Here is a 15,529-nt window from a genome sequence, read left to right as displayed (position 1 = left end):
AAAGGGATAGTTCACACAAAAATGAAAATTCTGTCATTAATTACTCACCCTCATGTCAAGACCTTCATTCATCTTCGGAACACAAATTAAGATATTTTTGATGAAATCTGAGAGCTTTCTGACCCTGCATAGACAGCAACACAATGGCCAAGGTCCAAAAAAATAATCATATATATTCATCTATCCATCCATATATCAATCTCTTTATCTATCTATTCATCTGTCACCCACAACATTACCTTAGCAACCAGCTTCAGCAATGATATAAGAAAGAGCAAAAAATGTACAGAAAGAATTCAACCATATAAGGCATATAACCTTGAAACTGTTTGAATTTTTTTAACTTTCCTTTTCTAGTTAATTATCAAAAAAATAAAAAGATAATTAAATATATAAAGAAACCCACACTGAAGAGGACGAGGCGGATTCGAAAAACTCAAGGCCAGTTTAAACACTCACAAAACCTAGGGATGACAAAGTCATTATTGGTTGATGGCTAAATTAGACAAAAAACCTAGTTTTTTTCCTCATTTTAATTATTATTTTTTCTCTATTCTTCCTCTTTCAGAGTGAAGTTGTGTTCCTCTGAAAAACTGACTTTTTATTTAATAAATCAACAAATAAACCAAAATTACTATGCTGCCCTTTTTGCTCACTTTATTATTTTAAAGGTGACACATCATGCCCTCGTGTCCTTGATGCTTCTACCAACCCAGAAAACATGAAAAAGAACAACTCTGTAAATTATTTTTAATAATAAGTAAGTAAGCCTTTCTCTGCATGCATGGGAAAAAATAAGCTGCTCAGATTTCGCTCCCCCCGTGATGTAGAAAGGGTATCTTACAATATTACTGCCCCTTAATCTGCACATTTCCATCCACGGAGCCAACATTGTGTTTTTGCAAGAGACAACGGTGTACCAGTTGGCGCATGGCAAAAGTTTGATCGAAGCATGGTAACTGTTCAGTCGTTGGCTGCACAGATGAGCACAGAACACTATTTAGAGTCCCAGCTTCAGAGGAGACAAGAGAGCAGTGGATTTGTTGATTTATTTACTGTATATTACGCTGCGGACACACAGATCTAATATAAACATGCTATTTCCTTCCCAGCTGTTTGCCTTCACAGACATAACCGACTGTTTTTGTAACTCATGTCTGTTTTTAACATAAACTTGTATGTATTTGACCATTTAAGTGCAATAAGACATGAAAGAGAACGAAGAAAACGTATATCAGAAGTTTGGCCTTAAAACGCATGATTTCAGCACGATAGACATGATAATCTAAACCAAACCAATTTTTTGTTTTTGGTAGAGTATCTGAGGTATAAAAAGCACAGCTCTATTCTGGAAAAGGGGGCAGGGATCAGCAGCTCATTTACATTTAAATAATCTACTCAAAATAGGTATTTTCAAAATATAATAAATGATCTGTGAGGTTGTTTTGAACTGAAACTTCACAGGCACATTCTGGGGACACCTGAGACTTATATTACATCTTGTAAAAAGGGGCATAATAGGTGCCCTTCAAAGTAAAAAAAAAAATGTTATGTCTATGGCAGCACTAATTTGATATTCATGTCATGATTTATTTCTCTTGTATTTTTCCTTTGTACCTGACCATGTCATTATTGCCATTACTGAGTGACTCAAACATAAAAGTGGGACAAAACAAACTGGGTCGCCAAAGGACACTGCTAGCCATAGATCTGGTTTTAGCTGAAATGCATCAATTTGAATGTTGTATAATTCAAATATGCAACTCTACAGGCTCTACCACATTAATATGTGATGCACAATATGCAACAAATTAAAGAATGTATCTCTCCAGCACCATTTAAAGGGCTCGTGAACTGCCTTTTGTATGCCTCTGAGGTCCACTTATAATGTCATCAAGAATTTTACATCAAAAAACATAATTTAGAAGTAATAGACTTGGAAGTAAACATCCACTGCTATGATTGGCTAACAGTTGTGTATGTTTGACAACCAACAGTCGTGGCCAAAAGTTTTGAGAATGACACAAATATTAGTTTTCACAAAGTTTGCTGCTCAATTGCTTTTAGATATTTGTTTCAGTTGTTTCTGTGATGTACTGAAATATAATTAAAGCACTTCATACGTTTCAAAGGCTTTTATCGACAATTACATGACATTTATGCAAAGAGTCAGTATTTGCAGTGTTGGCCCTTGTTTTACAGGACCTCTGCAATTCGACTGGGCATGCTCTCAATCAACTTCTGGACCAAATCCTGACTGATAGCAACCCATTCTTTCATAATCACTTCTTGGAGTTTGTCAGAATTAGTGGGTTTTTGTTTGTCCACCCGCCTCTTGAGGATTGACCACAAGTTCTCAATGGGATTAAGATCTGGGGAGTTTCCAGGCCATGGACCCAAAATTTCAACGTTTTGGTCCCCGAGCCACTTAGTTATCACTTTTGCCTTATGGCACGGTGCTCCATCGTGCTGGAAAATGCATTGTTCTTCACCAAACTGTTGTTGGATTGTTGGAAGAAGTTGCTGTTGGAGGGTGTTTTGGTACCATTCTTTATTCATGGCTGTGTTTTTGGGCAAAATTGTGAGTGAGCCCACTCCCTTGGATGAGAAGCAACCCCACACATGAATGGTCTCAGGATGCTTTACTGTGGCATGACACAGGACTGATGGTAGCGCTCACCTTTTCTTCTCCGGACAAGCCTTTTTCCAGATGCCCCAAACAATCGGAAAGAGGCTTCATCTGAGAATATGACTTTGCCCCAGACCTCAGCAGTCCATTCGCCATACTTTTTGCAGAAGATCAATCTGTCCCTGATGTTTTTTTTGGAGAGAAGTGGCTTCTTTGCTGCCCTTCTTGACACCAGACCATCTTCCAAAAGTCTTGGCCTCACTGTGCGTGCAGATGCGCTCACACCTGCCTGCTGCCATTCCTGAGCAAGCTCTGCACTGGTGGCACTCCGATCCCGCAGCTGAATCCTCTTTAGGAGACGATCCTGGCGCTTGCTGGACTTTCTTGGACTTTTTAGTTTTGGAAATCCATTTATCTTTGTTTATTTATCTTTGCTGAAACTTCCGCGTCTTTAGGAGAGTGCAGGTCATGGTTGCTTAGCAACGGCAGACACCACTCTGCCACTCAAGTTACAGAGCACTTTGGAAAGAAGGAGAAAGTGGTGCGCCTAGCGTTTTCCACGCGTTTTTGGCCCGGCATGTGAACGGTCCCTTAAATTCGTAGTGTTTCCGCGAGTTGTGGCAACAACTGCCAGGCACTCCCGACAAAGCACCTGTTTTTGGTCAGCAGCATCCTTTTTGTATCCAAAATACTTCCATATGACCGCTGTGCGTTTCTTTTTGCGACCAAATCTTCCATTTTGGCGCTTTTCTCCCATCCCGCACTCATTTCGCCATGCACACGCAGAGACTGCATGCATGAAGTAGGTGAAGCAACGTGTGCATTGTAGTTTTTAAAGAACCTTTAAACATCAGTTAATTACTTTATTTTAGACAAATATAGATCCGAGAATAGAAAGTTTAGAAATATAGAAAGTAAATTTTTAAATCAGACACATATTTATTTATTTTTTTGCCCTGCATCGTGACTGCCACGATGCGACTATCGCGCATGCGTACATCGCGATGACGATGCTGAAACGATCTATCGTGCAGCCCTAATGGCTGCACACGTTTCTTTGCAGGTCACCATGGTTAACAATGGAAGAACAATGATTTCAAGCATCACCCTCCTTTTAACATGTCAAGTCTGCCATTCTAACCCAATCAGCCTGACATAATGATCTCCAGCCTTGTGCTCGTCAACATTCTCACCTGAGTTAACAAGACGATTACTGAAATCATCTCAGCAGGTCCTTTAGTAACAGCAATGAAATGCAGTGTAAAGTTTTTTCAGGATTAAGTTAATTTTCACGGCAAAGAAGGACAATGCAATTCATCTGATCACTCTTCATAACATTCTGGAGTATATGCAAATTGCTATTATAAAAACTTAAGCAGCAACTTTTCCAATTTCCAATTTTTTTGTAATTCTCAAAACTTTTGGCCACGACTGTACATGATTCACAAATGAATGCTGCTGTAATTTAGGTCAAAAACCCATAAATACTCAGTACATATCAAATGATCTGTAATAACAGACAAAGCAATAGTGACCACATCATAAAAACAGTTACTCACAGTTGTGTGGTGCGAGATTACTGTCAAATTCAATATAGTCTGCACAGCATCGTCTTTTAGTTTCAATCTTTCTGAGAATCATGTGTCGAATTTTGCCTTGTTTGTAAATAAATCCGCTGTAAAATGAAGTGAATAAGGGACCAAGTTCTTATAGATGTGATCTGGAAATTCATTAAAAATAAAGTTCATCCACTCTTTCCTAACGCTGCAAGGACTTTGTTTTTCCACAACTTGGCTCTGAACAGCATCTTGTTGTCTTTGGAGCAATCTATATGTTGTTTTGTTTCTGCGTAGACTTGCGTTTGCTTCTCGTCATTTACATTACATGTGTGAACCGGTGGGCGGGCTAAACAGGAAGTCATGTAGAAGCAGGCGTTGATGATCTTCTGTGGAGGCTGTGTTTAGCAACACTATTACATCATAAAGTGGCACATTCCACAACCTGACATTTGGCTGAATGGCTTCAATATGGCTGTTTTTAGACTAACAAGAAAGTTTCGAGTTCAGAAATTTTTATAGTACAATGATCTCTTACGTCAAATCATGACCCCTTTAAAACACTTGAATATAGTAAATGGTATAACTATTTGTTTTTGCATGTTTCAACATTTTCAACACATTTCAACATACATCAGTATGGACTCCCCTTTGACATCCCTCTTTTAACCAACATGCACTTTGTTCCACCACAAACACCCACTGCACCATTCTCCACACTATTTGTTGTCAGATATCACACAGTTCTGAACAAAATGGTCTAAAAATGCTTTCAATGCAAATGTAAGAAACCCACTGAAGGACAGTGGGGAGTGAGCAGATGGCATAAATTGTCCTGCTATAATAACTCCTCAACAGGATGTGTGTGTGTGGGGGCAGGTGGTCTGAGTGAGAATCCTGTCTCTGATTTCCCCTAAGCATGATGGATTCCAGGCTCTTTCCTTATATCATTACTAGAACTCCCCCAGGCAAGCAGCATTTCTGCTCCCATTACCAGCGAGTGTTCAAGTCCAGCTCTCGCCCTCTGCATCCAGCAATCACCGCTGGTTACATCTCACTTACAACCTGCACCTCTCCATTCATTAAAATGCCAAAAGCAAATAAGGTGTAAATTTGAAAGAGATGACTAGGAACAGGGTCTGTGAGATGAGTAAATTAGTCAGATATCTAAACCCAGAACGAGTAAACCTGAAAAAAGTAAAGTGCAAAGATTTAAAGAGTTCTTAAATACCCCTTCAGGATGGATCATACGAGCACTGCCTGAGGTGTTTTCAACATGTTCATATTAATTAATCCAGTACACACATGTAGATGCAATCAGCAAATAAAACACATTTACACCTTTTTACATTAACAACAGCTTCTGTGTTTTTGTTTCCGTAGCTCCCAGACTTTAAATGTCAATGACTTCTGTTTTGACTACATGCGAAAAACAGCTTGACAGTTTAATAAAATTTGGAAGAAAAAAAATCAACCAAATCTTTAAAAATATTAGATAACTTGACATTTTTTTGACTAGGCAAGTTAAGTTCATGTGGTGCAACTTCTCAAAAACAATTTTTGAAGTTTTCTGCCACTGAACAAAAAATTAAAAAAGGTAATTGTGACTTTATATCTCACAATTCGGACTTTTTTCTTGCAATTGCAGTTGAGTTATAAAGTCAGAATTGTGTGACATAAAATTGCAATTCTGAGAACATAGTCTTTTATCCCCTCAAAATTAATCTTTGTAACTGCTTGTAATGTGATTTCACAATTCTGAAAAAAAAGACTGAATTGCGAGAACAAAAAGTCAGAATTGCGAGTTTTTATCTTGCAATTCTGATTTTATTTCTCGCAATTGTTATCAAGCGATTCTGACTTTATATCTCACAACTGTGAGTTTATATCTCACAATTCTGAGGAAAAAAAGTCAGAATTGCAAGAAAAAAGCCATAATCGTAAGATATAAACTTGCATTTGCGAGAAAAAAAGTCAGCATTGCGAGATGTAAACTCAGATTTGACAGAAAAAAAGTCAGAATTGCAAGTTTTTTTCTCGCCATTCTGACTTTATTTCTTGCAATTGTGAGTTCATATCTCACAATTCTGAGGGGGAAAAAATCTGAATTGCAAGAAAAAAGCCATAATCGTGAGATATAAACTCACATTTGCAAGAAAAGAATTCAGAATTTCGAGATGTAAACCCTGTTTTCTTTATCATTGACATTCTTATCTGTCATTTAACAGTAACATTTTTATAGCCATGGTCACTACAAACTGTCATTATATGAATAGATATGCATATAGATCTTGAAATTATCTCCATTTGTCTTGAAAAAAATAACAGTGAGGATTGATATCACTGCTAGAGACCGTTGATCCTTCTTTAAGCCGCTGGAGGACTCATCCAATGCTTCAGTAAACACTTATGTGCTCCCACTGAGCACTGACAGAGCGACGCAGGATAAAAGTGCTATTTAAACGCCTTATATGCTCAAACGTGCAAATGACAGACAAAACTATCTCTGTAAGCCATACCGTCAGACACTGCTCTGAGGCTGGATATGAATTACAGAGTCAGTTCCTGCTGAAATGACCCACTGCGGCTGAATCTTCACCCATCAGCCATCTCCGCAGGGCTTTAATGGGGTCAGCGCTGTCATTAGAGCTCAGAACATGGCTAACTGAAAAGAACACTCATTTATGATTAGCAAAAATTGAGATAAACTGGAAAACTGTGGAGAACGGGGTGGAAAAGGCTAATGTTATTCTGTAAATGACGGAACTGGCTTCTAATATACACTGAAAAAAATGATTATGGCCCCAATTAAATTAAGCATGATTCAATTTCGCTAGTTTAAATAATAAAAATTTAGTTTTAGATTTTAATTAATAAGTATTAATTGGTTTTAAGCAAATTGCATGTGTTTTAAATCCAAGCCATGTGAATTAATTAAATTCAGTTAGAAAATATTAAGTAAACTTTCTGCGCATGCGCACAAATGCACATTCTCCCTGGCGCCAAAAGGAGTTTCCAGTCACGACTCAGTCAGGTTCACGGTGGGAACTTTTCATTCCGGACCCGGAGTTTTCATCATTCGGTCGATTTACACGGTGAGTAATATTTATGTGAGTAATAATGTAGTGTAGCACTGTTTATTACAGTAAATAGTTTGTTCGCTGTATAAATAATATCTGCAAAATGAGTCTTTGGGAGAAATTCCACAGCGACCAACGGACGGTCACATATAACTTACACAAATAACACAAATAATACTTTTTTATGTGACAGAATGTACTTTTAAGATATTTTTGTATGAAAATGTAGTTGTATAAGCCTAAAATACGCCGTTTATTTGAAAGGATAGCATCTATTTAAATGCTTAAGCGCTTTCGGAGATGCTCAGGCCGGTAACGTTATTGGTGTTCCCGCCTAGTTAACGTTACCACAGCCAGTCCTTCGGGAATCTGCCGGCTTCTAATGTGGTTAAACATGACATATAACGTTAAATCCTTTTGGACGGGTCATCTTTAATGTCCTAACTTGTTTGTTCAAGAGCAGTTTGTTTTGGCTGAAGGTAAGGTAGTGCTTGCGTGATACCGAAAAAAATTATTAACTTCTGTGGCAACTATTGCATTTAAAGCAATGATGGGAAGATCGTATCCTTAACTGCGTGTTTGTACTGTAGAATTGTTTCCACAGACTCAAACTTTATTTGTGGTGTTACGTTAGATGTGTTTCGTTCATACTGGACACCATCACAACTCCAAATAACTATGCCTTGTAATAGAAAGTTCCGGGAAATCAAAAATATGGACGAAGGCATGAAGTTATGAGGGGAATTTCCAGTTAGTTCCTATCAGTAAATCTCACAATATAACATTGGATTTCTGAATGTTTTTAGTGTTCACAATTGTAATCATGTGAACATGCCCCTTTTTGCTAGCTTTAATGGTGCAGCATGTAAACTGTTTTAAACTAGCAATAATAATTATTGTGTTTTTACTTTCATTTGAGGGACTCTCTGCATGTTCCTGTGACTAGGACACATACCATTTCCTTGATGCCAAAGGAAGTTTCCAGGTTCGCCACTTTCCTGAAGTTGTATTATTCCAGCAATATGCACAGTAAGTAATTTTAGTATTAAAGCATTTTACAATAAACCGTTGACTTTAATGAAATATATCATATAATGTAATATGTTATGTTCCACAGATCACTGCTGTTTTCCAGAAAGGAGGTCTTACTGGGAGGAAAATGGTCAAATATTTCGGCATTTTACAGGAGGTATGTATTCATTTATCAAGTGTCTTTTCCTTTCCCATATGTATTATTATTTAACACAGTGATGTCAAATACAGTGTCCAGACAAAAATGTCTCTGCTTGAATTTAAATTCTACTTAAATTTCAAATACTAAAAGGGTTATAGTTGCCCAAAAAATGAAAATTCTGTCGTTAATTACTCACCCTCATGTCTTTCCAAACCCAGAAGACCTTAGTTTATCTTCAGAACCAAAAAAAATTAAAACATTTTTTCAATGAAATCTGAGAGGTTTCTGGACTTGCATAGGCAACAATATAACTGGCCCAAAAACGTACTAAGGACATAAGTGTAACCATTTATGTGACATCAGTGGTTCAACCGTATCTTTACAGAGCTAAAGAATAATTTTAATGTGCAAAGAAAACAAAAATAACTTTATTCAACAATTCTTCTTCCTGCCTCCATTGTCAAGACTACAATGACATATGCGTGTGTTTTTCTTTGCTTATAAACATGGTTCAGCCCATGCATGTTCATGTCAGCAACACCAAACACTTGTGTCATGGTACTCTCATGAATGGCAGACGGTGGCGCGGAGGAGTCTGTATTTTTGTTTTCTTTGCGCACAAGTATTCTCGTAGCTTCATGAAATTACTGTTGAACCACTGATGTCACATGGACTATTTTACCAATATCTTTAATGTGTTTCTTGGCCTAAGAACATTTCAGTTGAGTTGTGTTGCTGTCTATGCAGGGTTAGAAAGCTCACAGATCTCATTAAAAATATCTGAATTTGTGTTCCATTTGCAGATTAGGAACGACATGTGGGAGATATACAAATAGATTTGTCAGTTTTCTTTCTCATCTGCTTCCTTTCACTTTAACTTAAAAAAAACAGCTGTTTATGATGACATACTGATGTGTTTTTGTGCATATTGGCTGGTAAATATCAGTTGATACCCAACCCTACTAATAACAGTTTCTTTTTATTTAAATATAGGACAGTCAAAGAGATGACTCCTTGAAAGACCCACAACACATCACCATGGGCATACCTGTAAAATCCATTACAAATTGCAGTTTGTTGCATGACATATGAACAGTTTTAGCACTATTGTTTTATTCACTATTGAAAAAATACAATATACTGTTTAATCACTATATACTGTTGCCTGTTTCCACATATTTTTTATTAATTTTGCAATTCCAAGTCCGCACTCAACAATGTGGCCTCTTTCACCTGTGAATTTTTGTTAATTTTTATTTTGTGAATGTGCAACGTTAAGTAAGCACTTGTCTTCCAAACACTTGTTGTATATACAAAGAAACTGTTACTGAATTTACATTTGATGACATTAAAAATAAATTCAAAACATTAAACTTGTTGTGTGTATTTGCAAAGCCATTTAAGAACCTCTCCTTAAGAAAAGGATTTTTTTTAAGGTAAGTGATTAAAACAATTTTGAAATTTAGTCAACAAAATGTGGTTATTTAAATGTAGCTAAAATAAATTGATTGCAACCACTTACCTTAAAAAATTTGAGTAAATTCAATGAATATTTTTTCTTCAGAAACAATTAAATAAATTAAGAGGAAGTAGCATATTTAAATTGGGCTGAAATTACTATTTTTTTTAATACTAAGTTAACTAAATAAAATTGTTTAAATCCAAATAAATGTGTTTGTTTAAATTTAGATCAAATCAATTGATTGCAACCACTTACCTTAAAAAAATTTAGTAAATTCAATGAATCATTTTTTTCAGTGTACATGGATAAGTAGAAAACACCAGAGTCAAGTTTGTAAGGAATTTAACCACTGTGACTGGATGAAAACTATTCTGGTTCTGTTTTATTAGATTAAAAATGGACAAAAGTAATATAATGAAATTAAAAAGTGACTTGAGCTGATAGGATAATCCAATAATGACCACAAGCCACCCAACAAAAATATAAATGAGGTAAAAAAACACATTATTGAGTTAAGCTTAAGAGCATGTGCTGTGGTGCATCTTTTTTAATGATTTATTTGTCAAGGAATACCCAAAAACAATTTCAGTGTAAAGAACAGATGCAAATTCAGGTTATTAATTTAGCGGTCCATTTATATATATATATATATATATATATATATATATATATATATATATATATATATCAGGTCAACTTGAATGTGTTTTTTTATTGATTCATTCTTTAAGGAATAGCTCTCCATAAAATTCACCTTTGAAGTCATACAAAAATGTAGGTGTATAGAACAGACAAAATTTCTGGTTATTCATATGCTATGTTCATCTTTCTCTCCACTGAGGCTCTCAATTTCATATTAGAATTTTAGTGAACCAATGGAACTTTGGCATCAGTGACATCAAACATTGTGCAAATGCATTCAAATTCTAATTTAATTTCGAAGCTTCAGAGGAGGGGAAGACTTTAGAAGACTTGGAATAAAGTGGACCAGTCACATGGACTCTTTTTTTTTTTTTTTTTTTTGCTTTTAGGAGCATTCATACATTAACATATTTCTCTATGCTACTCCTCCTTGTTTTTTGATGTAAACACTACAGATCAATGGGAATTTAGCAAACAGTGATGACGTTTTTTTGTGGGCGAAGCCAACCTGGGGCAAAAAATGACATTTCTGCAGTAGCAGTCTATGGAAGCCATGAAATTAAAATGTACAAAAGTTAATTTCCAGTTTATGTCTCACAATTCAGACTTTTTTTTCTTGAAATTTCAAGTTTATGTCTCACAATTCTGAAAAGAAAAATCTACATTTTGTAAGAATTTTTTTAATTTGTTATTATTTTTAATGCTCACTTTTTTGAGAGGTCACTTCTGCTCACTAAGCCTGCATTTATTTGATTCAAAGTACAGCAAAACAGTAAAATGTGAAATACTTTTACTATTCAAAACAGCTGTTTTCTATTTTTAGAATTCCTTGATGAATATAAAGATCCAAATATCATTATACAATATACCATTATACATATACTCCAAAAGCTTGGAGTATAATCTTCAAAATTAACACTTTTATTTAGCAAGGATGCCTTAAATTGATCAATGGTGATGATAAAAACATGTATGTATGTATGTATGTATGTATGTATGTATGTATATATATATATATATATATATATATATATATATATATTTCAGATAAATGCTGTTCTTTGTTTTTTGAGCAGCAAATCAACATAGAATGATTTCTAAGGGAACGTGACTGGAGTAGCGATGCTAAAATTCAGCTTTAAAATCACAGGAATAAATTACATTTTAAAATATATTCAAACAAATAGTAACAATTTTAAACAGTAAAACATTTCAAAATTGTACTGTTTTTGGTGTACTTTGGATCAAAAAAATGAAGGCTTTGTGAGCAGAAGAGATTTCTTTAAAAACACTAAAAATCTTACTGTTCAAAAACTTTTGACTGGTAGTGTATCTCACAATTCTGAGAAGAAAAATCAGAACTGCAATAAATAAACTTGGAATTGTGAGTCAGAATGGCTGAATTTTGAATTGCGAGAAAAAAAAAGTCAGAATTGGGAGATTAAAATTATATACGCTCAAATAATCTGAGTAAAATATTAGAGGTTTACTTTACATATGATTTCATGCTGTAATTGCAGGGCTAATCAGTATTTCCTGTATGAACTGCAAATATTTGCATATTATGTTTATGTCAAATTCAGGTTATTTAATTTAATTTAATTCTTTTGATGAGATGACTTTAGCATTTTTATTGGAGAAGACTTTCTGAAGTAAAGACAATATAAATGCACATCAGAAGCAAATACGTTGCAGCTGGGTTGGAATGTAAGATGTTTAAGGGGGGGTTGTAATGTTTTTTTTTTTTTTTTTTTGTCTATTGTTGTTCTATGGAAGAGTTTTCGTATTAAAAATCAGCTTTAAAATAAGGGTGAAGAAATAATGACACATACTGATTTCATTTTGAGTCAAAGATTCCTTTACGTATGTATGTGGTTACAAGTTTGGTGTCAGATATAAAAGATGATGATATTGATGTCATTAGTTAACCTAAGAAAAAAAAAAACAAGCATCAGTGATGTTTTCAGCACAAGAGAAGAAACTGTAGGCAGAAGAAGGTGATGTCATATAACAAGTAGAGGAAATGAGAAAACTGAGCCTGCAAATTGATTCCGCTACTAAACTCTTATTCAGACGCTATTTATATTCCATAAGAAGGACAATACTGAATTAGGAGCCAGACATACACAACATTTTATTTAAAAAAAAAAGCTTTTTAACTTAAAAGTTCTTTTAATTTAAGCACCATGTACACCACTGGTGACACAGTACAGCGTGTTTCTGCTTATAAAACTAAGCTAACTTCTCAGTGGAAAAACTACACTATACATAATCCTGGACAACGATCCATTAATAAGAGAAGTAAAAGAAAAAACTTCTTGTTCCAATGAAACTAGATATTGTAGTAAGAGAGCTAATCAGCCCATGAAAAACAGCAATTTTGAGTCAGTCTCCCTAAACTCTCAAACTCAATTAAGATCATCAGTTTACAATGTTTACTTATAATCAATGACTGTAAGTTAACAGAAGTGAAAGAATATACATCTTAAAACCAGCTCTATCAACATTTAGGAGAACTCTAGTGACCTGTTATGAAAATGTACCATGATTTTACTACAAATAAAAACAAAAAACAAAACAAAACATTGTTACTAAAGTTAAACCATAATAACCACAAAATAACTATGGTTTTGCTACACTAACCATGGTATTTGTAGTATAAACTATGATTACTACACATTTACTATAATAAACCTACAATTAATTTTTCGTAAAGGACTGTAAAGCTAACACTCATAACAGCCACAAAACTCCAATTTGGGATTTATTGAGGTTTTTTAATGAGCCAGTTACTTACGAAAGAGTGTGTTAGGATGCACGTACACAAAGAAGGGTTAAGCAGGACTTGAGCAGTATCACGCTGCAGCACTTACCCTGTGACTAGATCTGGAATGTTAACTCAATCAAGGCTCAAACTTTCATGACAGTCACAAGTTTAGGCTGAGCCCTCTGCCAATTTAATTGATCACATTAACAGAAACATTTGTTCTCTTTTATTGACATAATGAAAAGCAAACAGTGTTAGCAGTGTGCTAACTCTTAATACTCTGGAGGTATAAAATTGATGTAGAGGTTCTCCTGAGAGTATGAACTGAGCTTCAGGTCACGACACCTCATGATACTGATACAGTAATGATACTGTTCACATACACGCTCATAGAGTTGAAGTCAAAAGTTTACATACACCTTGCAAAATTTGCAAAACGTTAATTATTTTACCAAAATAAGAGGAATCAAACAAAAATGCATATTATTTTTTATTTAGTACTGACCTCAATAAGATATTTCACATAAAATGCATCTACATGTAGTCCACAAGAGAAAATAATAGTTGAATTTATAAAAATGACCCTGTTCAAAAGTTTACATACACTTTGTTTCTCAATACTGTGTTGTTCCCTGAATGATCCACAGCTGTGTTTTTTTGTCTAGTGATAGTTGTTCATGAGTCCCTCGTTTGTCCTGAACAGTTAAACTGCCTGCTGTTTTTCTGAAAAATCCTTCAGGTCACTCAAATTCTTTCATTTTTCAGCATTTTTGTGTATTTGAACCGATTCCAACAAAGACTATATGACTTTGAGATCCATCTTTTCACACTGAGGACAACTGTGACCCTGGACCACAAAACCAGTCATAAGGTTAAATTTTACAAAACTGAGATATATACATCACATGAAAGCTCAATAAATAAGCTTTCTATTGATGTGTGGTTTGTTAGGATAGGACAATATTTGGCCGAGATACATCTATTTGAAAATCTGAAATCTAAGGGTGCAAAAAAATCAAAATACTGAGAAAATCACCTTTAAAGTTGTCCAAATTAAGTTCTTAACAGTACATATTACTAATCAAAAATTACATTTGGATAGGTTTACAGTAGGAATTTTACAAAAAATCTTCATGGAACATGATCTTTACTTAATTTCCTAATGATTTTTGACATAAAAGAAAAATCAATAATTTTGATCCATACAATGTATTTTTGGCTATTGCTACAAATGTACCCCAGCGACTTAAAACTGGTTTTGTGGTCCAGGGTCACAACTGAGGGACTCATATGCAACTATTACAGAAGGTTCAAAAGCTCACTGATGCTCCAGAAGGATCTTCTGTAGCTTCTGAAGGGCAGTACTAAATGAAAAAGATATGATATTCAGGCAAAATAAGAAAAATGTACACATCTTCATTCTGTTCAAAAGTTTACACCCCTGGCTCTTAATGCATTGTGTTTTCATTTGAAGCATCAGTAATCGTTGAACCTTTTGAAATAGCTGCATATTATAATAGTCCCTCAGTTGTCCTCAGTGTGAAAAGATGGATCTAAAAATCATATAGTCATTGTTGGAAATGATTCAAATACACAAAAATGCTGAAAAACCAAAGAATTTGTGGGACCTGAAGGATTTTTCTGACAAACAGCAGGTAGTTTAACTGTTCAGAACCAACAAGGGACTCATGGACAACTATCACTAAACAAAAACACAGCTGTGGATAATTCAGGTAACAACACAGTATTAAGAATCAAGTGTGTGTAAACTTTTGAACAGGGTCATTTTTTTAATAAATTTAACTATTATTTTCTTTTGTGGACTACATGTAAACATCTTTTATGTCAAATATCTTATTCAGGTCAGTACTAAGTAAAACATTATTATTTTGGTAAAATATTTAACATTTTCCAGACTCAGCAAGGTGTATGTAAACTTTTGACTTCAACTGTATCTAACTCTAAACATGATCCACCAACAGACTTTGTGCGTAAGAGATCCTCACGTGTTTTCATATGTCTTCATTAACTGGACATAACGAATTCTGTGACAGGTGTGTGAGGGTTAGCTAGGAATACATTTTTCACAAAATATCCGGCTTGGAGAGAGCAGAGGTGAAGGAGGATTAATTTTCGCAAAATTAGAATTGAGTTTCCTTCTTATTTCCTGCCAATCACAGCCGAAAGCAGCGGTTAGCGCTGTGATTTGCTCCGCCGTT

At 34.9% G+C, this 15,529-nt stretch overlaps 1 protein-coding gene and 1 long non-coding RNA gene across 4 annotated transcripts in view; one reads left to right on the top strand and one right to left on the bottom strand.

The window, feature by feature from the left end:
- The window catches only part of ttyh2l (tweety homolog 2, like), a 55,606-nt gene that overhangs the window by 31,360 nt on the left and 8,717 nt on the right, over positions 1 to 15,529 (bottom strand). The gene's annotated exons all lie outside the window — the stretch shown is intronic.
- LOC141344506 (uncharacterized) lies at positions 7,101 to 9,812 on the top strand. Of its 2 annotated transcripts, XR_012356815.1 has the most exons (4): positions 7,101 to 7,280; positions 8,185 to 8,294; positions 8,383 to 8,454; positions 9,433 to 9,812. It is a non-coding gene; the product is annotated as an uncharacterized lncRNA (long non-coding RNA). The 2 variants fall into 2 exon arrangements; XR_012356814.1 differs by having other exon boundaries at positions 7,106 to 8,294.

The sequence above is a fragment of the Garra rufa genome, chromosome 1 (genome assembly GCF_049309525.1).
Source record: "Garra rufa chromosome 1, GarRuf1.0, whole genome shotgun sequence".
Classification (NCBI taxonomy): Eukaryota; Metazoa; Chordata; class Actinopteri; order Cypriniformes; family Cyprinidae; genus Garra; species Garra rufa.
Note: the sequence above shows the minus strand (reverse complement) of the source record. Positions and strands in the feature narration are given on the sequence as shown.